General features: G+C 39.1%; 1 pseudogene; it reads left to right on the top strand.

The window, feature by feature from the left end:
- Positions 1 to 324: 324 nt before the first annotated feature.
- On the top strand, positions 325 to 2,115 carry LOC123456561 (annotated as a pseudogene).
- The last annotated feature ends 23,726 nt before the right edge of the window (positions 2,116 to 25,841 follow it).

The following is a 25,841-nucleotide window of genomic DNA, read 5'->3' as shown; positions in this document are numbered from 1 at the left end:
ATACTGGCTTTTCATTATAACCTTCATTAGGATCTGGAAAATATAAGATATAAGAAAACCTCAAAAGGGAAAGCATGGTAAAAGCCACATGGAAAAGAACATCATCTTCCTTTGACACAAAGGTTAATAACATTAAAGTTTCTGAAATTGCTTACATATAATCCTGTCCTGTGCCTGTATGCAGGCAAGATAGGAGCAGACTGCACCAGACAACAGTCCTATTCCCACTTGGGGGCCCCCTACCCTTCTTCCCCACCCTATCCCTTGGTATGAGGCTGGGAGCTGTCCTACACCATGTGTGAAGAACACAAATCGGGGTACACCATGTCTTCTAGTAAAGATGCTGGCAGTCTTAGTAGCACAGCAACAGGGTTCCTCTGCCTCCGCTAATTTCTGAGGAGCTACTTCTCATGTGGACCCAAGCAGCCCAGGCCAGGAGCTAGATGGAAACGAACACCAGCAACAAGCCTTCAACTTTCCCTAACTCAACCTAGCATCATGGACTACAGATGGAGATGGTCAAGATTTGGTTCATGACCAACAACTCTTCGATGGCATGAGCTAGTCATCTTAAAAATAGAAGAAACTAGAGCCTGAGTTGGCTACCATTGGAATGAACTCCATTTCAAATCCCTCCTCTCTTTTTCTCATCTCTGGGGGGGGGTGCCCCCACAGGAAATGCTGCCTTTACTTGTGCCACCTCCAGACCAAGTTGGTCTTGGACTGTGTCCTCTGACACTTGTGAGCCCACCCAGATGAAAGGATTGATGTTAGAGTCTGAGGAGTCCTTGAGGGTACCACCACTGCCATGATGACACCTAAACATCAGAACATTCCCCTAGAAATCAGATTGTAGTTAGGATCTTCAAAACAGTGGCTTCTCTAAGGAACAGAAAGACAGAGATCACTACCAGTCATGTGTACACATGCTTCTTCTGAAAGAACTGCACAGCTGTCCGCCATCCATGTGTTCAGGATAAAACCCTACCAATCCTATTACTTGGCAGCCGTCATAAGGAGAGATCAGCAGATAATTTTACTCCTTCTTCCTCTATCTTTTCATCTTTCCAGGTACTAGCTAATGGAGCTACTGTCACCTCTAAACCCCTCCAGCTATTGAGCCATGCCCCACAGTCACTCTTTCCCAGACAGCAGGCACTACCCCAACATGGGTAGATCCCTGGCTCCAGAGGGTACAACCTAATTCAATAACAGGTACAGTTGGCTCCAGATATGCAATGTCAGCAAAAGACTAAGCATAAAACCAAAGAGTATGGCTGGAGAGATGGCTTAGCTATGAAGTGTTTGCCTATGAAGCCTAAGGACCCCAGTTCGAGGCTGGATTCCCTGGAACCCACATTAGCAAATTGCACAAGGGGGCACACACGTCTGGAGTTCATTTGCAGTGGCTGGAGGCCCTGGCTTGCCCATTCTCTCTCTCTCTCTATCTATCTGTCTCTTTCTCTCTCTGTGTCTGTTGCTCTCAAATAAATAAATAGAAATAAATGAAATTTTTTTAAAAAATTGTTTAAAAAAAAACAAAGAGCAACTGGTAATTCTCAATTCCTTTTTTTCCACAGTGTCAATGGGCAAGATGTTAATATGACCATAAACTGGAAGAGATCACAATTTTACCTTTCCCTGAGAACATTCAGTGATTTTGTAACATGAACTAGCCCATGAAGCATGATTTGGGGACAATGCAGTATCTGGTGCCCCAAATTTGCAAGGCCTAGCAATTCTCACACCATCATTAATCTGCTCCCTTAAAGAATGGACCAAAACACAACCACTGCCAACTTGCCACCCCCATCATATATACACCATTTGGAGAGGTACTGGGCAGCCCACCAACAGCTGCAGGAATCTGATGCATTTAAATTAAGCCAGGCATCAGTACTTAGCACCCAGAAAGTTCTGAGACTGGTGTGATTCTCACTGAGCCAGCCAAGGTGGTAGATTATCTAGATGAAGAAGAGGAGAAGGAAGAACTGCCAGAAGATAGTAAAGAAGAGGAGGAGGAAGAGGGAGGAAGGTGAGGAGGAGAATGTCATCATAAAAACTGAGAGGTTGAGGATAAAGGGGTATTTGTTACTAAAAGATGAACCAACTTAATAATAACTGTTTAAACATTTTAATTACCTTATAACAATGAAAATGTTTGGATTCTTCAGAGGGAGAACCAAGGGTGTAGTAATATGACAGTGGATTGAGGAGAATGACGATAGGACACAAACTAAAGTATTGGGTCAACAGACATCCAGTCCTCTTAAACCTCAGTGCAGAGAAGGCTACTAATCTGGACAGATGATGGGGCAAAAATGGTTCTTAAGTCCTATTGGTTTTATCCGTTGGTGTACTTATGGATGTCAGACCTCATCCCATGTCTCCAAGAGGCCTGGAAAGCAGAGAAGATTTCTGATCTAACTGATTTTCCCAGTGCATCTATTCCCATCATGGCCCCTAAAATACAAGCTGGCCTTGTTGCCCTTTTCTTTCTTTCTGAGCACATGTCCATGTTTGTTGCAGCTAAAATTTTCAGTATGTGTCAATTTTGTCTCATACATCCTCATCATGCCAATTTGATGTTATATTTTATTTGCTTTATCACTCATCCACATAGCAAAATGTTTTCATCTCTGATAATGGGCCGATCTTCCATCTACCTTTTGATATTAGCATATAAATAATAGCACAAAACAAGGGATTTCACTATGATGCCCTCATACATGCATATAAGTTCCTTTGATCATATTTATCCTGCATGACTCATACATAGCCTCCTTTCACCTATCTCTTTCCTAGTCCCTAATAGTACCCATTGTACTTTCAGGTATTTTATTTTTAGATTCTGTATATGAGAAAACATGATTTATATCTGATAGATAACAGAAATTCTCTGTCAAGCAGAATTAGTGCCATCTTATTTGAAATCCATTGTGAGAAAGGGAACTATGGCTATCTCAGAATTTGTGCTCCTTTAACTGTTATGTTACAGTAACTTTACTTTTAAAGACAAAGACTACAGATAATTGATATTGCTGTTATTTTTGAATGCATATATGCATACAATGTGTGTACATGTATGTATGTGTGTACATGTATGTGTGAAGGTGTTGTGTGCCTGTGGGGGTTAGAGGCCAATGTCAAGGCTAACCATCTACCTTACATTTTTTCTTTTGTTTTTGTTTTATTAAGAACATACTTTGTATGGATATGTCATGTGTTGGTACCATCTTCTCCCTCCTCCCTATCCCCATTCCCCAGTGATCCCTCCTAGATTGCTGGTATTCCCCATGGGGTTGTGGGTCATGCATTGTGGGAGCAGCAGTCAGTTATTGGGGGGGAGGGAATGCCCCCAGGCATGCCGTCCCGACCTGTGGCTCTTACAGTCTTCCCCTCCCCCCTTCTGCAAAATTCCCCAAGCTTTGGTATGTTTTAAGTGTACTTCAGTGGTGAGCTCTCTGGATTTCTGCTTTGTATGTGTTGAGTATCCTCACCATCTGTACCCCTCACCCTGGTGCTGATTGTCAGGCTCACCATGGAAGCAGCACTCTGTGTCTCCCCAGTTCCTCTGTGGTTTTGCCTGGGCCTTGACTGAGATGCTAGAGGTGGTTTATTTCCTTGGGTCTCACTACCTTCTGAAAAAGAAAAACAGATTCTCCAACATAGAGGAAAGTCAGCATATATTAAATTGAATAAGTTTTATTAATTGAGGGAGAGTTTAATGGATGTAGCCCCTCTTTTAGCCAAAGATTAGTGGGAGTTTGACATTGGAGAGCATACTCTTTGCTCCATAGGGTTCTTACCTGGTTTCCAGTTCCAGATATAGGTTCCTTTCCACTGAGCGAGTCTCTTAGCCAACCAGAAAGCCATTGGTTACCCATCAAGGCTGTGTGCCACCATTTCAGTGCTGTGTGCATCTTGTCAGGCTGGTTGCTTCCAAGTAGATTTGACCTCTGCTTTCTCACACCATTGTTGGCCACTTTGCTCCAGTAGCTCATGTAGTGCTTTCTAGTACTGGGTGGGCTCCCTGGGGACTGGCTTGCTTCTAGATTCCAGCCAGGTATCTCAGTGTTCTGTGTCAGCAACATAGGGTGTCTTTAGCAATAGGGTCTTACCTTTTACCTCAGGTGGGTAATCAAGTGCTTTGACAAAAGCGTGTCTCATTTGGGGGACCTTGTAGGTCTCAGCGGTCAACAGTTTGACCACCTTACATTTTTAAGACAAGGGCTCTCTCAGTGAACCCAGAGCTCATCTATTAATCTCAGTAATTATCCACTGTACATTTTAGTTTTTTTTTAATTTTATATATATTATAACAGGTTATACTCTTCTATCCCATCACTCTAACTCCTGTTACCCTGGGAGCCTTCCTCAAAGGGGTAATGGTATTCACTGTGGAGTCATGAAGGCTTCAGTCAGTCCCTGTGGAGGTGTGGAGGACCGTGCCTCAGTGTATTCCTACCCACTCTGTGACTCATACAATCTTTCTATTCCCTCTTCTTCTATGTTCTTTGAGCCATGGCAGGCCTGTTGGCAGTTGGATTTAGTATGGAGTACTCTATAGCCTTGGATTTCTGCTTGTTAAGTTTTGGTTGATCACTATATCTGTTACCATCACCCTGGAACTGGTTGTTAAGCTAGCCATTCATGTCACCACTTCCTCTGCAATTTCGCCTGGGCGCTGGCAAATGTGGTAGAGGTTGCATGTCTTGAGGTGGACAGTTGGCTGTCTTCTTGTATTATCAATGAATCCTATTTTTTTCTGCATTTTATCTGCCATCTGTAAAATAAAACATATTCTCCAAACAAGAGTGAGAGCAGCTTGAGTTAAAGGGGTTATTCAACTTTACTTGAGATATATAATTTGGTATGCAAACCCACTCTTCTACACAGAGCAGCTGGTGTTTCTTTTTGAAGTCTGAGTTCCCAGACCATGGAATTCTGGGTTTCTTTCCAGTACCAGATATGAGTTCCCTCCCACTGAGTAAGCATCATGTCCAATCAGAGAACAGTTGGTTACCTATATAGGCTGCATACCACTATTGCACAAGCATCTCTTTCTTTCTTTCTCTCTTTCTTTCTTTCTTTCTTTCTTTCTTTCTTTCTTTCTTTCTTTCTTTCTTTCTTTCTTTCACATAGAAAGAGGTAAAGAGAAAGAGAGAGAGAGAATGGGCATACCATGGCCTCCAGCCACTGCAATGAATTCCAGATGCATGTGCCCCCTTGGGCATCTGGCTAATTTGGGCCCTGGAGAATTGAATTGGGTCCTTTAGCTTTGCACGCAAAGGCCTTAAGTGCTGAGCCATCCCTCCAGTCCTACTTCTTGAGCTACTAGTTGATTCTGTAGTCTTCAGGATTCCCTACTTAGTCATGCTATTGGTGACCATTGTCCTCCAGCCTCTCCCATAGGGCTTTCCAGTACTATGAGGGCTAACCATACACCTTACTTTTTAATTTTTATTTATTTGAGAGACAGAAAGAGAGGCATGGGGAAAAAGAGAGAGGGGGAGGGAAAATGGAGGGGGAGAGAATGAGTGTGCCAGGGCCTTGAACTGCTTCAAACAAAAATTAACTCCAGATACATGCATCACCTTGTGCATCTGGCTTAGGTGGGTCCCAGGTAATTGAACATGGATCCTTTGGCTTTTCAGGCAAGTGCATTAACTGTTAAGCCATCCCTTCAGTACCACCTTACTTTTTGAACATAAAGTCTCTGTCACTGAACCTGGAGCTCATGTATTCATATAGACGAGTTAGCCAGTGAGCCCCACAGATGGCCTATGTCTGCCTCCCCAGTACTGGGATTATAGTCAGGCACCAGAACTTCTGTCATTTTACATGGATGCTAAGGATAGGAACAAACTCAGATCTTTAGCCTTAATGGTGAGTGCTTTTACCCCAGGAGCCATTTATATAGTCCTGCTGTAGTTATTTTAATAAAGGTTTTATTTTTCATAAAGTAAACAGAGACTGAGTCATGTTAATCTAGCTTCTCTGAGTTTCACATTACATGATGACCAGGGAGAAAACTGACAAGACACAAATGTTTTCCTAAACCAAAGGATTCTATATTTGCTGCAAATCTAAGCATAAACAGAGGTCAGATTCACTCCACAGGCTAATGATTGCTGCTAAAGTGTTCAAATTACAAATGTAGGCTCAGTAGAGCATGCAAGGTATAGCAAGTGCTACTATGAAATGCACCATGCATGACAATAGTGGTGAAAAACTTTCTACTTTGCAGAAAAGAAAAAGAAGCCAGTCACAGCCTACCAGCAGCCCTATTTTTATCTGTGAAGAATGGTACATCATGTTAAGGCAAACCAAAAATAAGTATTGACAAGGTATACGGTTGTATAGGAAACATTTTTTCTTCCAATGCATTAGGATATCTATTGTCAAACAGCTTATTAGCATCACTAGATTTACCACTAACTTCCTGCAGGGCTCATTCTGTCATCCTGAAAAGGGAATAGAGAAAATAGCCTATGTGAACCAGTTCTGTATTGCAGTAAAAGAAATCACCCAAGACATAGTGATCTGGAAAAACAACCACTTGTTTGATTCACAATTGTGTGGCCACTCAGATCACACTTAAGGCCAATGGAGAGAATTCTCCTCTGGTCGTTTCTTGATAAAATTTATTCGGTTGGTCCATTCATCACCAGCTATTCTCTTCCATTTTTATAATTAGGCCCTCGAGGTAAGTGGATGTAGTGATGACCTCTGTGTGTTCACACTTCACTGGGCAGGTGTGAACTGTTAGAGGCATAAAACTGAAGGAGGCATTCACTCTTAGGTCATAAAATTGTCAACCCTGGCCTCGCATAACCATAAGAGTGATTTTTTTTTCTAAAGCTCATTTGCCTCACAGTAGCCTCAGACCTGGTGCTTCTGTTGTAAGTCAACTGGGATGATCTTTATTGGAGTCCATTTCTTTTTACACTCTATGTAAACTTTTTTTTCTACAAAATTTTTTGTCTTTGCCAAATAATTTTAGCTCTACAAACTCTATTTGTTTTCTGGGTCACACAACTACATGGTTTGCCTGTGGGTTCTATTTAATATTCTGCTTTTAACTAATATCTTCATGTTTTCTGTAAGAACTGATGAGAGTTATAAATCTATGTGAAATTATAGAAACTAGACAGCACTTTACTGTGCCTACTTGGTATACTATTGAAAGACTTGGTGTGGATTAATTAAACCACAATGCAATTTCCTTCATTTTTGAAAAAGAAGTAGAATTTTGTGTTTGTTCTTTCACAGTCACCTTTCCTCTTAAAGTAGGATAATAATGACTCCAGTCAAGCCATTATATAATCACAGTGCATGTAAGAAAATCAAAGGAGGGCTGGAGAGATTGCTTAGTGGTTAAGCGCTTGCCTGTGAAGCCTAAGGACCCTGGTTCAAGGTTTGATTCCCCAAGACCTACGTAAGCCAGATGTACAAGTTGGTGCATGCATCTGGAGTTCGTTTGCAGGGGCTAGAGGCCCTGGCATGTGCATTCTGTATCTATTTGCCTCTTTCTCTCTCTGTCTTTCACTCTCAAATAAATAAATAAATAAATAAATAAAACAAGGGAACAAAAGGTTACAAAAAAAAGAAAGTCAAAGGACTCAGGCCCAGTTCCCCAGGACCAACATCAACCAGATGAACAAGGTGGCTCATGTGTCTGTAGCTCATTTGCATGGGCTGGAGTCCTTGGCACACCCATTCCCTCCTTCCCTCCCTCCCGCCCTCTCTGTCTTCTTTCTTCCCCTCTCCATCATGCTCTCAAATAAATAAATGCATAAAGTACTTTTTACAAAATTAAAAAAAAAACCTCTCTGACATTGGTTACCCCATTTAACCGGTGCTGACTTCACTCTTCATTGGAGAATCTGCTTCTCTTTTTCAGATGGATGCAGAACCTGAGGTGAGAATCAGCCCATAGCTCTTCATCAGGGCCCCAGCTAAAACTACAGAGTAATTGGGGAAATTTCAAGAGTGCTGCTTTCTTGGTGAAACTGATATCAGCCCAAGGGTAAAGGAGATAGATACAAGAGACAAATCAGAGATCCAGAGACACAGAGTCTCCCAAGAGCCCATCACTAAAACAAAACTCACTTGGCTCAGGAAAATTCTTGGAAGAGGGGGCGGAAAGATTGTTAGAGCCACAAGTTGGGACATTACACACAGAGACATTACCTCTTCCCCATAACTGATTACTACCTCCACAACGCATGACCTACAATCCCCATGGGGATAACCAGCATCCTCAACAAGGAAGGTCCTTTGGAAAGGGGGACAGGGATGAGGGTAAAGATGGTACTAACATGTGCTATCTACTCTCTCTCTCTCTCTCTCTCTCTCTCTCTCTCTCCTTCTTTTTTTTCTCTGTCTGTAGATCTCAAATACATAAATAAAAATAAACAAAAATTTAAAAAGAAAACATGTGATACTTGTCTTTCTTAATCTGTCTTATTTCACTTACCATGATGATATCCAGTTCCATCTACTTTCTTGTGATATAATTTCAATATTTTTTTCTTTTTTACTTTTTTTCTTTACATGTTGATAGGCATTTAGGCTGGTTCCAAACAAATCTTGGAAATATTGGAAATACTGGCACAATAAATATGGATGTGCACACACACACACACACACATACACACACACACACACACACACACACACACACACACACACAAACCTTTCAGATGTCAGTGCTCACCTTCCACCTTGACGAAGGAAGGATCTCTTGTTGTTTTTCACTGTTTTGTTTGCCAGGATAGTTGATCCACTAGCTTCTATGAAATTTTCCTGTCTTCATCTCCCTTCTTGTTGTAGGTGTGCTGGGATTATAGTAGCCTTTTATCTTCCCCATCCCCAAAGTCATCATCCTCTTGATTACATAGCAAATTCAGGCCAGCCTGTGCTATATGAGACCTTTTCTCAAAAGGGAGAAAAAATAGGCATGAATACGGTAGTGCATATGTAGAAAGAAATGTATAGAGGATTAAAAATGCCAAGCCTAAGGTTTATGGGTCATTAGCTGTTTAGGTCTGCTGGGTTCTTTTATGTTATGAATATAAGCTTTTAAGTTGGCTAGCCATTAGAACATCTAAGACAGTCTCATTCCCATGCCAGGCAATAGGCTAGGACAATAGGGGTGACTGAGTGGCATAGGTCTCTTATTCAGCATACTACCATAGACTTTCCATGTTGGTATCTTTCAGAGGAGTCCCATAAGCAGTGAACTATAGCAAGCTTCAATGAGAAAGAAATTTTCAGATATTTGCTTTACATCACATGAGCTAAGCTCTAATGGACAAAGAAAGCCACATAACCAAGCCCAAAGTCAGTACAGGAGGTGACTGTACAAAGAAGGAGATGTAGACAAATGAGGTCATGACTCCATTCATGTAACCATAAGGCCTTAAAGCAAGTGATAAAAACACAAGAGAATGGTTGTTATGAATGTACCAACTGAACACATTTTAATTAAAAGAGAACCAAAGAAAGATTCTCTCCACACTGCATCAAGCACTTATAAAGGAACTTCCTAACTGAAGAAATAAGAGTGGATTGAACTTACATATGCATCCTGCAATTTCACACATTGACTCTGAGGACATTTTCAACATTTCCAAAGGGTATACAACACAAAGCATCTGTGGGGTTTTACACACAGAAACTCCTTCTCTGGGTGAGCTTAAGAATCCTCACTTTAGAGGAAAAATAACATCAACTTTTATCCCTAAATATATATGACCATTAAATATGGAGTCTACTTCTGTAGACTATAAAAACTCACTTACTCCAGTACCTATTTGGAATGTGACACTAGACATAACTAGTCATATCACTCAAAACCTTGCCCCATGCTACTCTGTGGCCATTTTGATGATGAAAGATGTTTTGAACCCTTCCTGGGAATTCTGAAGAGCATAGTTCTGAAGATCATGTTCCTTTCCTGTTAGAAGTTTTTGTTCAAAGACCAACAATACTGACACATGTAAATAGGCAGTCAAAGGAATAATTAGATAGCTATGGAATCAGTTACCTTGCATGTTGTGTAATCTTATCAAAAAGTAAGCCACTTGGAAAAATTGTCAAAGATATTAGGGGTTTGTTTTCTAAAAAGTCTCAGCAGTTTGGGTCGCTCATTCTTCCCTGGAAATCATTCCAGATGAAGAGGATTTGAGAGGTTCCTTTTCACATACTGGAACCACAGAGCACATTATTCACTGATGAGCTGAGCTGACTGCATTTTATCCATTGACAGTTATTCCCCAGGCAGATCATCAAAATGCAGCTGTTGGGGTAATCATGGGAACTGTATCCACACACATGGAAGATGGTCATCCTCACATGAAATACCTTGCAACTGAGGCAGATCATATTTGTGAGTAAGCAGTGGTATCTGTTTTAAAAAAAAAAAAATCTCCTCAACTGTTAGCTTGACAAATGATCTGAAGTATAAAGGGAATGCTAGGGAAAGAACTACCCCGTCCTTACACCACACACAGCTTGCCCAAGAGATGAAGTGGTTCCGCCAAGAGCCAGCTCATTCTCTAAAACAGTAAGTATGTTCTTGACATTATTTAGGAGTAACTCTTCCCTTTCACTGAATTTTGACTGCAAATGAGAAAGATAAACAAGATCTTTCAAAACTAAAGTCAGTTAAGTTGAACATGCAAAGTTTCCAAACTGTTTTTATGACCATTTTTGTGAACCCTAAAACATCACTCACTCTAGGAAAAAAAAAAAAAGAACATCCATGTAAGTATTCTCTTTGGATGCTCATACTGAGTTAACAGACTTTAGTTATGATAAATTTTGTGGCACAATTGATTTTGGTCATTTTTGGCATGTCATTTTGAAGTTAAGTGGCTCCCCTAGGACAGTCAATATTGTTAGGATTATGGTCTTCAGCCTACCTTTTGCAAAGAAGAAACTTCACTGGACGAAATTATACCACATGAGGACAGGCAAGATAGAGTTGAATTTCTGACTAAGAGTCTGAGCTAAGCTTACCATAATCCAGATATAACTTGCTGTACCAACCATACTGATTGTCTCATTGACCCCCTATAATCCCTTATGTCTCATGCCTTTATTCTCTATACTATTTCTTTACCTAGAAATGATTTCCTATTTTCTTTGTCTACAAAATCCCAAGTTTTAATACAATTTTTCTCAGGAGAGATTGGTACAAGCAGTTGATCGTGTATATCATGACCTGCTCCATGCTGTTTTCCTAAGTATTAACCTTGCCTTCCCAGTTAGATTCTAAGGCTATCAAAGGCAAGAAGATATGGTATGTTTGTCATTAAATACTCTTCTTTTATACACATGGAAGCAGTTCATACAATAATCTCCTTATATAAGAAACAATAAATGTTTGTTAATTACCTTTGTGTCAGTAGAAGGCCATTTATGATTCTTCTGTAGAAGGGAAGACTCTTAAAAAGAGATAAAGGCCTCAGAATTGTTTGGGAGCAAACTTAAGGAAACAAATATATATCCAAAAACTGATATATTATATCCCAATAGTTAGTTGAGTGATCATACATGGACAATTTATGGGCATTTGGCTACTTTGAGGAAGTGTGGTGTCCTCTATTAATCCATGTGTACACATAGTCATTTTGGGCCAATAATCAATCAGATGAGGGATGATAGTATGTGAACCTCTAGCTCAGGCTGACCTGGAATTCACTATGTAGTTTCAGAGTAGCCTTGAACTCATGACGATCCTCCTACCTTTGCATCCCAAGTGCTGGGAGTAAAGGCATGCACTAACACGCCCAGCTTTATTCTCTACTTTTTAACTGTTGGTTATAATGACAGACAGCTACAGAACTGCTGTAGTAAGAGAACCTGAATGTCAGGCTAGCCTGGTGGAATGTCAGTGTGGATGGTGGCAGCACAAGGAGATTAACAAAAAAGGAATAAATAAAATAAAATAACAGTGAATTTCCAGGCATGGTGGCTCATACCTTCTGTCCCAGCAATTGGGAGGCAGAGGTAGGAGGATCACCATGAGTTTGAGGCCATTTGAAGACTACATAGTGAATTCTAGGTAAGCCTGAACTAAAGCAAGGCCCTACCTTGAAAAACAAAACAAAACAAAACCAGTGAATAATGTGTTGTGTGACTCCAGTATGTGAAAAGGAATCTCTCAAATCCTGTTCTTCTGGAATGATTTCCAGGGAAGAATGAGAGACCCAAATTGCTGAGACTTTATAGAAAACAACCCTTCATATCTTTGACAATTGCTCCAGTTTATGCAATGATGGAGATCAAAACACAGGACTTTGGGTGTGCTAGTCAAATAACACACACACACACACACACACACACACACACACACACACACACACACATTTTATACATATTCTTAAATCTAGCTTACACATTTGAGAGATAATATTGATATTTGTCTATCTGTCTGAGGGCTATTTTAACATAATGATCCCCAGTTGTATCCATTTTATCCATTCATCTGTCGGTGGATATTGAGGCTCAATCCATATTGGTTGCTGTGAATAAGTGTCACTGCATGTTCACACTAGCTACAATAGTTCTGTATAAGCATTCTGAAGCTGTCTCAGAAGTTCTATGCTGCACCACAGCCACAGCTCAGTAGGTGTAGCTAACAAGCATCTGTCTGCTGCTTGTAGGGTTTACTCATCTGACAAAGCCAAGCACATTGTGCCTTATGAACACAAGCTGTGTTGAAACCCAAGCCAGTGGTCTCAGTTAACTCTCCTGTCATCCAAGTCTTTAGAGAAGAGGATGTTCTTTGAGAGCAAGGGGTTTTATTGAATGCCAGAAACATAAGCAAAGTTTTCAGGTTTGGCATGACTTAAAACTCTTCATTTAGGGAGAAATTCAAATGTTTTTAATTGCACAGGCAGGATAGGGAAACTAGCATTAGTCACTTTGGTCAGACAAATATTGGAAAAACAAGGGAAAAAAACTATTTAAAAACTTTCAGATAGGTAAGTATCATGTGTTTTTTTTTTCTCATATGCAGGTTCTAGATCATATATATATATAAAGAAGACAAAGTGGAGCAAAGTTAAAGAGATCTACAGAGAAGGAAAGCGGGAAAAAAGAAGATAATGGGGGAGAGAATGGAAGATGTCATATGTATTCTCTCATAAGGGAATCTATATTTACACATAGTTGTATGTGTGTACACCTGCACACACACACACACACACACACACACACACACACACAAGCACAAAAACACATGATATTACAGCAGGGATCATGGGGAAGAAAATGGGAACATGTGTGAAGGGGAAGAAGGAAAAGATAAGACAAAAGGAAGGTGAATATGAGCAAAGAACAATGTTATACATATATAAAATATCATAATTAATTATTATTTTGTGTGTTAAGAAAAGGTTTTGTCAGAGATTTCTGCCTTTAAAGACTGCAGATAAATGTTAATTGACCGAATAGCCTAAGCCAGAATGTCAAAAGCTCATACTGCTGGTTAACAAACTGATGACTACATAAATGCTTCAGGAAACATGCTAGGAAGACAAAGAATGGTAATTGTTATCCATCCAGAACAGTATCCTAATCCCACTGTGCTCACTGTATGACATGTGTATGACATTAGGGAAGCTAGGACTCTAATTTGACCTCTTAGGATCTCAAAGTCAAAACTAAATTTGACCTATCCTAGGTGGTAAAGCCTAATGCTCAAGTCTTCATTCTGTTCCATGGTCATCAGAGTCAAAGTACAAATACTGAAGAGTCAAGTTAAAGGAAAGTGAGAAAGCAAAGCAAAAATGGCACTAAGAATGTAAGTAGGAGAAAAAATAGCCATGAAAATCACATTAGTCAGCCACAAAAAGGTCAGATGAGTCAAAGTTTCCATGAGTTTTCATAAACTATATGATACTTGTTTCCTTGACCAGGGTTAGTGCTCTTGGACCTCCAAGGCTCTCAACCCCTATGAAGAGACTTAGAGATAGCCATTAATGACTTGGAAACCCCAGATCTTAATAAATAAATTAATTAATTAATAAATCATTACTGACTCTTAAAGATTAGAAAAAGAACTTTGGGGCTGGAGACACTGCTTAGTGGTTAAGGCACTTGCCTATGAAGCCTAAAGACCCGGTTCAATTTCCCCAGGACCCACATAAACCAGATGTACAATGTGCTGCATGCATCTGGAATTCATTTTCAATGGCTAGAGGCCCTGGCATGCCCATCCTCTCTATATATATCTGTTTCTCTCTCTCTCTCTCTCTCTCTCTCTCTCTCTCTCTCTCTCTCAAGTAAATAATTTTTTTTTTTTTTTACAAAAAGAACTTTCTTCAGGGCTTCAATGATAATTTGTTACATAGTCCCTTAGTATACATCAGGAATTCCAAACTGAAGGATAATAAATAATAGATATTCACATAACTGAACAGAACTTAGAAACCTGTTTTCTAGAGACGGGTTATTCTTGAAAATCCTGACAAGAAATAAATAACTAGAAAATATATTGGCAGATAACAGGACTACAACCACTCTGCTTGGGCTTATTACAGGATTCATGTTCCAACAGGACATAAATAAATGTAACTGGAAGTGCTTGTTAGCTATGACAGATCAAGTAAACAAGGATGTAAGGCAGTTATAAAACTGGAAACCCAAAATCAAGGGTCACCTGAAATAAAGTTAACCTAAATTTCTTTCCCAAAGTATTAGACTAGGACACTATTTATGTTTCCTGGTTCTAATTAGGACTGGTTCTGGAGAGTAGATATAGGTTAAGACTTGAGGAAGGAGTCAGGCAATTTTAAGTGTGAAAAGAGGATAAGATACAGGGTTGGAACCAGATAGCATTTGATACTTGAACTTCTGCCCTCTAGTAAAAATAAAATAAAATAAAATAAAATAGTGAAAAGAGTAAAACAGAGGTATTTTTAATATGTTATTTTTATTTATTTATGAAAAAGAGAGAAACAATGGCATGCCAAGGCCTCTAGCCACTGCAAATGACCTCCAGACACATGTGCCACCATGTTCATCTGGCTTATGTGGGCTCTGAAGAATTGAACCTGGGTCCTTAGACTTCACAAGCAAGAGCCTCAACGACTAAGCCATCTCTCCATCCCAAACAAAGATATTATTGACGATCTATATCTATATGTTCATCCAATGGAAAAATACCAAGATATTCATATAAATATATTTCAAAACCAAGTTGAAGGGAGGTGCAGAAAGGAAGGGGGGAAAACTAGTCCCTAGGGCCTCCAGTCTAGGTAGTACAAAGACACAGATTGCATACTTTGTGTAAAGGAGGTACATGGCCTTTCTGGATGCATTTCACCATAAAACTCTATGGTAGGAAGATAGAGTTTTGTCCATTACAACATCTGAGAGAATAAGGAAAACATGAAGCAATGGGAAAGACTCAACTGCAGAATTGAAAGCAGCTATCCAAAGTGTATATGTATTGGAATTTGCCATTTTAGGAATCAGAAAATTGTTGATCAGAAGTCATTACTTGCTAAGTTGTGGCACTAGGGAGATGGCTCAGTGGAAAAAGTAGCTGACATGCAATTCTGAATACTAGAGTTAAGATCGCCATACCCCATGTAAAAAGCTGGAAGCTGTAGCAGGCTTCTATAATTCCAGAGTACCTAGTGCAAGAAGTGAAGTAGAGACATTTGCCTTTCCCAAAAGCTCATGAAAGAAGTGATTAACACCAACTAGAGATTCTGCCTCAAAAAGAAAAATGGAATACAAGGATTGAGTCAAAAGTTGTCCTCTGACTTCCATACTCATGCCATGGCATATGCACACTTGCACTCACACACACATGAACACACACACACACACTAAAACAATAAATTTGTTTTAAAAATGCTTGCAAATTTTACAACTTAGCTTCATGTTAATTGCACCCACCCACACCCATTATCTTGGTTTTTGTTTTGTTTTGTTTTGTTTTGTTTTGTTTTGTTTTGTTTTGTTTTGTTTTAGGTAGGATCTCACTCTAGTCCAGGCTGACCAGGAATTCACTCTGTCATCTCAGTGTTCTTGAACTCATGGCAATCTTCCTGCCTTGGTTTTCCCAAGTGCAAGGGTTAATGCTGTGCATCACCACACCTGGATTTCTTGTTCTTCTATAGTGATTTGCCCTCTAGTTTCTAGAGCAAGGATAAGAGAAGCCTTTCTGTTAAGTTGCAGAAAGTAAATATTTCAGGTATGTATGGTAGAACATAAAAGATTTTGTCCCAACTATTCACCACTGCTATTATGGTGCTAAATGAATCATAGACAATACATAAGACAATGAATGCAACTTTATTGAAAAAAAAACTTTATTTACAAAAACATAAGGTGGTTCAGATTTGATCAGTGAACTGTAATTCAATAACCTCTTCCCTGGTGTTGAAGTTCAAGTGGATTTATAATTAAAAACAGCAGTCTAGGTAAGAGGCCATGGAAATTTCAAGAAATTCTGCATTCAATTTTAAGGTAACAAAGTCCAGATATAAAGGAAAAGGAAATATAGAGTGACCATGGACCAAGAATCTGAGAAATAAAGAAAGGAAGAGAGAAAGAAAGAAAGAAAGAAAGAAAGAAAGAAAGAAAGAAAGAAAGAAAGAAAGAAAGAAAGAAAGAAAGAAGGGAAGGAAGGAAGGAAGGAAGGAAGGAAGGAAGGAAGGAAGGAAGGAAGGAAGGAAGGAAGGAAGGAAGGAAGATCAGACAGCAGTTCTATCTCTTAGAAAGGACACTGAGGATTATCTGTGGAGATCTCTGAATGGGACTCTGGTTAGTGCTTCAGATAGTACTTCTCAAATCATAGTACATAGCTACCCCATCTTACTTGCCCACTGGGGCCATTCTTAGAGAAAAATAACTGGGTAAAAGACAATGAAAAGGGGAAAGTGAGCTCAAGAAAATGTTGCAACAAAGAAGTCTGACTTCTGTTTATTGAAACAACTTCTATAAGAGGAAATGTAAAGGATACCTGGAAAACCAGTGTGGAGCATTGGGACCCAGAAGGAGATTTGAAAATATAGACCATAGTTCCAATAGCCAAATGAGAACTAACAATCATTAAAAGTCTGAATTGGACTGTTGGCTTTTTTTAAGCTGCTTTGAGTATACACATTACACTCTGTCCCTCAGGGTTCTACGGGATATCTGAGTGTACAGATCAACTGTAAACATTGCTTAAAATGCAAACTAGATTTACATATGCTCAGAAATGATCTACTGGGACATTTTCTCAGTGGTGCACTACAAATAACAACTGGATCATAGCCATGCAGCTAAATTTTGTAGAATCCAACAATATTCTCCTTAGGAACAAACTTTCTTTTTCTTACTGTATCTTCTGTCATTTTAGCAGACATCCAAAAATGTGAGTCCTTAGAAGCTTAAATGCTGCAAATCCCAAGGAGAAGGAGTTACAATGGGATAACACCCCAACCTTAATCTGCTCCAGGTCAAAATGATCTGATCCTGCTTCTTCTGAACTCTCTCCAGACAGAGAAAGGCACACCCAGGAGAACTGTTCCAACTTAGTCACAACCATGGGATAAGCCAACTAAGTAACTTAGGGGGAGAGGGGAAGGGTGGTTTACACAAACACACCCTCAGCATGTGCAACCATTTTGGTGCCAAAATGAATCTGAAGAAGAAACAATTCCTCATTTTCCACTTAGTTCTCATTAGGGTTTCTCTCTTTTGTTGTGTGAGTAGAAGACAGTTTCCTTGGTGAATAAGGAAGTCTTTAAACAGATTCTAGACAGAGCTCATGAATCAGACATGACGGAAAGTGGGTGTCTCCAATTCATTAACCCAGGTCCCTGACCCTTTCATAGCAGAGAATTAGAAATTCTACTTTGGGTTTATGGAGCCCTCTGTTTAAGCTGAAACAGATTAGAAACACTGAACCATTTTAGACATTTTCAGTTCAACAACATGCCTGTAGATTTAGCTTGAATCCAAAGAGATTCCACCTAAAGCAAACTTGTTTTTTGCAAGTAGAGAGACATATTTGTCTGTGGGGTAATTTGTCTTTCACATTCTGTATATGGCTTTGCCATTTTCTAACACAAAAGCTTTTCTTTACACCCTTGTAGCTACCAATAAATATTGAATAAATAGAAACATGTATTTACCTGCAGTGTTTCCCTCCACTTCTTTCTTTTCTTCATTTTTTTCATTTTTCCTTATACCAAGAGCATATCCTCAAGAACAGTTGACTGTTTTGACCGAATAAGCCACACACAATTTAGATATACTCCCCCTGCTAGATGAGAATTCATTGACACAATCTTGTCTAATTACTATAAAATCATAACATTCTATAAGACATTAATATAGAAAAGTAAATGCCTCTAGCTGTGGCAAGAGAGATTTGAATTGACAAAAAAGTCCTATTTTATTGTTTGCCAATCAAAAGGGCCAGGGGGTCTGTAACTCCAAGTACCAGGATGCAGTTAACACCCACAATGAGCTATTGATCAGAGAGACCTGCAAGGTTCCCTAAAATAAGACAGACTTCTCTCAGAGCATTTAATTACCCACCAGAGGTTAATGGTAGGACCCTACTGCTGAAGACACCATATACTGTGGGTACAGAACATGGAGAGACCTGGCTGGGTTCTGGGAGAGAGCCAGTACCCAGACAGTTAGCCCCTCTAGTGCTAGAAACTGCTACATGAGCCATTGGGGGAAAGCAGTCAACACATGTCTGAGCAACTTGAGGTCTAGACTACTCAGAAGTAAACAACCTGATGTGATGTTCATAAAAGTGCAATAGTGGCACACAGCCATGGTGGCTAACCAACTGCTCTTGGATTGTCTAACATCTGGTAAATAGAAAAGAACCCATATCTGGAACTGGAAAACAAGTCAGAATCATATTCAGATAACAATTTTGCTTTGCAATATCAAGCTCCCACTAATCTTGGGCTACAAGAGGATCTATATCCATTAAATTCTCTCTAAAGTAATAATGGTTATCCCATTTATCTTGTGCTAATTTCTCTCTCTAGGAGAATCTGCTTCTTTTTTTCACATGGGTGTGGGACCTGAGGATTGAAACGACCAATCACATTTCAACAGGACCCCAACTGAAACCACAGAGGAATTATGAAAATGAGCAAGAGGGCCACTTTCTGGATGAACCTGATCTCAGCATGAAGGTGAAGGAGACAGACACTGAGGACACACAACATCTACCAAACCAGAGATCCAGAGGCTTCTAAGAACCCATCACTGAAGTAGACTTAAAAAGAACCCAATATGGCTCAGGAATTTTGAGGAAGATGGGCTGAAAGCTTGTTAGAGCTACAAGTTGGGACATTACACACAGAGACTGCCTCTTCCCCATAACAGGAAGATAGATTAAAGTTAATATTTCTTAACTAGCTAGACCAAAAAGGTCACATATCAAATCTCTAAAAATTCAGTTAGTAAAAACTAGTCATATATCCCTATCTAAATCAAAGGATGACTATAAAACACAGTGACTAGCTGGGCAGTCACTATGTCAGCCTTACAATATGCAATGTCACAAAGAATCTATGGGGATCAGTTAGGCATCTTTGATACAGATAACTTTAAAGGATAATATAGATGAAACTTATTTATACAGATTGACTACATCCTATAAAATATTTAACTGGCTATTAAAAGCTGCTATACAGTGAGTACTATGTGAAAGAGACAAGAAGTTATGAAGCATATTGGTAGCCCTTAAAGACATTACAACATATTTTCAGAAATACTTTATGTAAAATACATAAAACTGAATCAATTATTCTGTTTTGCAGTTCTTTCTGCTTGGTATCATAAAAACATAAATAAAAATATGAATAGCTATTTCTTTCACTTTTTGTAAATGTAATTTTAAAAATATTTTAACTATTTAGATAATCCTTTGCCAACACTATCTTGATCCCTCCTCCTCCATCTCCCTCCACTGAAACATCTCTTCTTTCCTAATATTCTATCTCCCATTTTGATGTATTTTATTGGCTCTACTCCATCATCCATGACAATGTTGATTGATCCAATATTGTGCAGGTATTTTGAAGGTAATGGCAGCTTCTGTGAGGTCATCAACACAGACACCACTTTGTGTCTAGGAGACAGCACTCCAAAGAGATCCTTCTTATGTTCTTTCCACCACACCTTATGCCATCATTTTTTTTAACCTTTGGAGAGGGTTAGAGAGATGTATTGTTAAGTGCTGAACACTCAACTGCCACTTCTTAACACTTTGATGAGTTTTGAGTATCCCCAGCAGACACCATCTGCACAGCTAACCTAATCCATGATATTTTGTTTCAGTTAGATATTTGCAAACTATCTTCACAAACTCACATAATTTTATTTCTCACTAAAAATGACCCATCGGTTTTGTTAAACTAATGGCAGATTATGTGTTTACTCATAAACAATAATCAAGTATATTGTCTGTAGCTCTTTCATCGGGCTTGGGTCTGTTAATCACTACAAACTAGCCTTATTATCCTCACTTCATTATCCCAAGGCCATTCATTGAATCCTAAGAAATAGTTATCAATACACCTAATTGTATTTTCTCATGAAAGGAAAAATAATTCTAATGCTTTTAGTTTCATATAAATTTACCCCATGTTTCTAATCTTTAATTCCATTTCTATTGACTTGGGTCTTTTCTTTTTTCATCTTTCCTATAGCCTTAGTTATTTTATCCTTTAGGACTGAATTTTGTTCCAAAGGGCAGTAACACAGAGGTCAGGTTTGGTTTTTAAAAGCCCAAAGCTGTCTGGGTGAACAATTATCAAGGGAATTGTAAGAAAGGCTAGAATCCGAAGACATAAGCAAGTGTCTATATTCCTCACATGGCAATGTTGCTTTACTGAGAGAAAACTGTTATACTTCTAATGACATGAATATGTAGCATGTTTTTATTCTTTATATTTAACAAAGGTAGTAGTGAGTTTTAAAATAAATAAAGCAGTAGCTACAGCCTGGCATGCCAATGAAGACACAGAACCAAATATATGGAGATTATATAAGGAGCTTGAATGTCACAGTTACTTTAAAAAATTTAAATTATCCTGCCAAACTTTAAGCCTCCCCTTCTACAGAGTTAACAGCTCCTCACAAAAAGCAAGACCAGCACTTTCAACTTATACTTCCTTTCCCTGGCTTCTACAGGGTTTGAATGTGTCCCCCAAAGTTCATGTTTTGGAAATTTAATGCCCAGTGCTACAGAGCTGAGAAGTGGAATTTTTAAGAAGTGACTGGATCATAAGGACAGTGAGTAATGCTGTTATTTCAGGAGTGAGTTCTATTTTAAAAGTAAATTTGTGGTCTGGAGAGATGGCTTAGCGGTTAAGCGCTTGCCTGTGAAGCCTAAGGACGAAGGTTCGAGGCTCGGTTCCCCAGGTCCCACATTAGCCAGATGCACAAGGGGGCACACGTGTCTGGAGTTCATTTGCAGAGGCTGGAAGCCCTGGCGCACCCATTCTCTCTCTCCCTCTATCTGTCTTTCTCTCTGTGTCTGTCGCTCTCAAATAAATAAATAAACAAATTTTTTTTAAAAAGTAAATTTGTGAGCTGGGAGTGGTGGCACACACCTTTAATCCCAGCCCTTGGGAGGCAGAGGTAGGAGGATCACCATGAGTTCAAGGTCAACCTGAGACTACATAGTGAATTCCAGATCAGCCTGGGATAGAGTAAGACCCTACCTAGAAAAACAAACAAAAAAGTAGACTTGTTATGAATGTGAGTTTGATCCTGCCCAGCTTGCTGATGCCTTTTCTTGACCTTCTACCATGTGATTATCCAGCATAAAAGCCCTCACCAGATACAGTCACTGTGAACTTTGAGGAATAAATTCATTTTCTTTTAAATCCCTAGGGCTCATGACTTTCCCTGACATAGGTTTTCAGTGTCAGGCATGTATTCTCTCCCCTGGAGTAGGCCTTCAATCCAATTAAAGAGTGGTTGGTTTTCCCCATAACATATATGCCACTATTATACTTGTTTATTTTGTATCCTGCTATGTTGCTAAAAGTGGTTATTGGCTCTAACAATTTTCTGGTAGTGTCTTTAGGGTCTTTTATGTATAAAATCATATCATCTACAAATATTGATATGTTGATCTCTTACTTTCTAATTTGTATCACTTTTATTTGTGTTTCTTGCCTTATTGCTATAGCTAAGACTTCCATTACTATATTAAATAAAATTGGGGACAGTGTCTTTTCCTGATTTTAGTGGGAACGTTCCAAGTTTTTTCACATTCAGGATTACGTTGGCTATAGGTTTGCTGTCAATACCCTTTATTATGTTAAGATATGCTTTTTTTCCCCCCCAGGTTCTATAGGCCTCTTATCATGAAGGGATGTTAGATATTTTCAAGTGCCTTTTCTCCATGTATTGAAATGATCCCATGACTTTTGTCCTTCAGTCTATTTATATAGTGTATTATATTTAATGATTTGCATATGTTGAACCATCCCTGAATCTCTGCAATAAAGCCTACTTGGTTGGGGTGAATGATCTCTTTGACATATTCTTGTATTCTGTTTGCCAATATCTTGTTAAGAATCTCTGCATCTTTGTTCATGAGGTAGATTGGTCTGTTGTTTCATTTTTTGTTCTATCTTTGTCTGGTTTTGGTATCAGGGTGATGCTGGCTTCATGGAAGTATGGTAGAATTACTTTATTTTTATTTTATGGGAAAATGTGAGAAGCTTTGGTGTTATTTCTTCCATGAAGGTCTGGTAAAATTCACCAGTGAATCTGTCTGGGCCTGGACTGTTTTTTAGTTGGGAGATTTTATTTATAACTGCGTAGATTTCCATACTTTTTATAGGTCTATTTAAGCAGTTAATCTTATCTTCATTTATTTTTAATAGGTCATGTAAATCAAGGAAATCATCCATTTGTTTGAGATTTTCAAACTTAGTGGAATGTATGTTCTTAAAGCATGTCCTTATAATTTTATTGATTTGTATCTCTTCTCGTTTTCTTTTGGTCAGGTCTGCTAAGGCTTTATCAATCTTGTTTATCTTTTCAAAGAACCAACTCTTTGTTTCATTGGTTCTTTGGATTTTTTTGTTGTTTATTGGTTTATTTTGTTTTTGTTTCTATTTCACTAACTTCTGTTCTCAACTTTATTATTTCTTTCTGTCACTTTTGGTTTGCCTTATTCTAATTTTTCCAAGATCTTAAGGTTAAGCATTAAGTTGTTTACTTGCGAGCATCCTAATTTCTTTTTTAATTAACTTTTTATAATTTTTGTTTATTTTTATTTATTTATTTGAAAGTAACAGAGAAAGAGGCAGAGAGAGAGAGAGAGAGAGAGAGTGGATATGCCAGGGGCTCCAACAACTGCAAATGAACTCCAGAAGTGTGGCCCCCTTGTACACCTGACTAATGTGGGTCCTGAGGAATCGAGCCTCAAACCAGGGTCCTTAGGCTTCATAGGCAAGAGCTTAACCACTAAGCCATCTCTCCAGTCTCCATCCTAATTTCTTATTTTTAAACATATTTTATTTATTTGAGAGAAGAAGAGGCAGATATTTATTTATTTTAGTGACTGACAGAGAGAAAGAGGCAGATAGAGAGAGAAAATGGGTATGCCAGAGCCTCCATCCACTGCAAATGAACTCTAGATTCATGTGCCCCCTTGTGCATCTAGTTTACATGGGTCCTGGAGAGTCGAACTGGGATCCTTTGGCTTTGCAGGCAAACGCCTTAACCATTAATCCATCTCTCCAGCCCCCATCCTAATTTCTTTATGTAAGCACTGAAAGCTATAAATTTCCCTCTTTGGATAGCCTTCATTATGTCCTAAAGGTTTTGGTCCACTGTGTTCTCAATATCATTTGTTTCTGTGAATTGTTTGGTGTCCTTCTTGATTTGTTCATTGATCCATTCATCATTTAATAGTGTATTACTTAATTTCCATGATTTTGTGTATGTTCTATAGCTTTTCTTGCTGTTAATTTGTAGTTTAACCCCATTGAGATCAGATAGAGTGCAAAGGATTATTTCAGTTTTCCTGTAATTGTTAATATTTGCTTTGTACCTGAATATATGGTCTAGTTTAGATTATTCCATGTGCTGCTGAAAAGAATGTGCATTTGGCAACATTTGGATGAAATGTTCTGTAGATATCTGTTAAGTCCATTTGTTCTCTTACATCATTTAATCCATATGTGTCTCTGTTTATGTTTTGCCAGGATGACCTGTCAACTGATAAGAGTGGGGTAGTGAAGTCACTCACTACAACTGTGTCTTGTGTTATCTGTGACATTAATTCTAATAGTATTTGTTTAAAATACTGGGAGCACCCATTTTAGGTGTGTATATAATTAGAATTGTAATGTCCTCCTGTTAGAGTATTCCTTTAATCAATATAAGATAAGCATCTTTATCTTCCCTAACTAACATTGGTGTGAAGTATATCCTCTCAGGTATTAGGATAACAACACCTGCTTGTTTTTAAGGCCTATTTGCTTGAAACACCATTTCCCAACCTTTCACCCTAAGATAGTGTCTGTCTTTTGTGGAAAGGTGGGTTTCTTAGAATCAACAAACAGACAGACCCTGCTATTTTTATTAGTTATGTACTCAATGAATAGAGTCAAGCTGGTACCATAGTTAGCCTCCTCTCTGTCATCTCCTCTTGGCAGGGACCCTCCTCACTGGGGAATATGGGTCATGCATTGCGGGGTTAGCCATAATTTATGGGTAGGAGGAAATGTCTCACTAAATCATGACCCTACGTGTGGCTCTGACATTCTTTCCGCAACTTCTTCCTCAAATTTCCCTAAGCCATGCTGGAATCATTTAGGTCTGTGCATAAAGACACAAAGTGTGGTTCTAACATTCTTTCTGACCCCTCTTCTATAAATTTCCCTGAGTCATGTTGTGTTCACTTTAGGTCTGCTTGAATGATGAGGTCTTGGGAACTGTTTCTCTGGATTTCTGGTTTGGTAGGAGTTGAGTATTATCTATGTCTATCTCCTTCACCCTTGTACTGGTAGATGGTTCACCAAGGAAGCAGCATTCTTGCTCCTTTCCCCAAATACTCTTAGTTTCAGCCGCAGCCCTTTTGAGGTGTGATGGGCTGGTTCTCTCTTTAGAATCTGTGTCCATCTGAAAAAGAGAAGCAAAGTCTCCAATAGAGAGTGAAGTTAGTGCCAGATAAATGGGATAACCTTTGTTTTTTAGAGAGAATTTGATAGGTCTATGCCCTCTCATAGCCCACAATTGGTGGGAGCTTTACAATGGAGAGGGGTCTCATTTTTGGATATGATTCTGACTTTATTCCCAGCTCCAGCTATGGGTTCCATTCCATTGAGCAGATCAGTTAGCTAAATCAATAGCATGGTTCCCCAACATGGCTATGTGTCACTATTGCACTTGTGTGAGCATCACTTGTTTGCTGCTGAGTAGCTTGAACCACAAGTTGCTTGGATATATATTGGTCATTTTCCCCCAGTCACTCATGTAGCACCTCTGGCACTAGACAAGCTAACTCTCTGGGGAATGACTCTCTTCCATATTCCAGCCAGATAACTGCATGTTAAGCACCAAAAGCATATGGTATCTTCAGCAGTAGGGTCTTACCACTAACCTTTGGTGGGTCATCAAGTATTCTGACAGAAATCTGTCTTCTTTTGGGAAAACTTGTAGGTGTCTCTGATCAATAGCTCATTGTGGATGTTAGCCACATGCTGGTACTGGGAGTTACAGGTCAGCACCCAAGAAGAGAAAGAAGAAAATCATAAGTAATATAAAAGAGGTAGAGGGCTGCAGAGATGGCTTAGCAGTTAAGCACTTGCCTGTGAAGC

The sequence above is a fragment of the Jaculus jaculus genome, chromosome X (genome assembly GCF_020740685.1).
Source record: "Jaculus jaculus isolate mJacJac1 chromosome X, mJacJac1.mat.Y.cur, whole genome shotgun sequence".
Taxonomy (NCBI): Eukaryota; Metazoa; Chordata; class Mammalia; order Rodentia; family Dipodidae; genus Jaculus; species Jaculus jaculus.
This window is presented reverse-complemented; position numbering and strand designations above follow the sequence as displayed.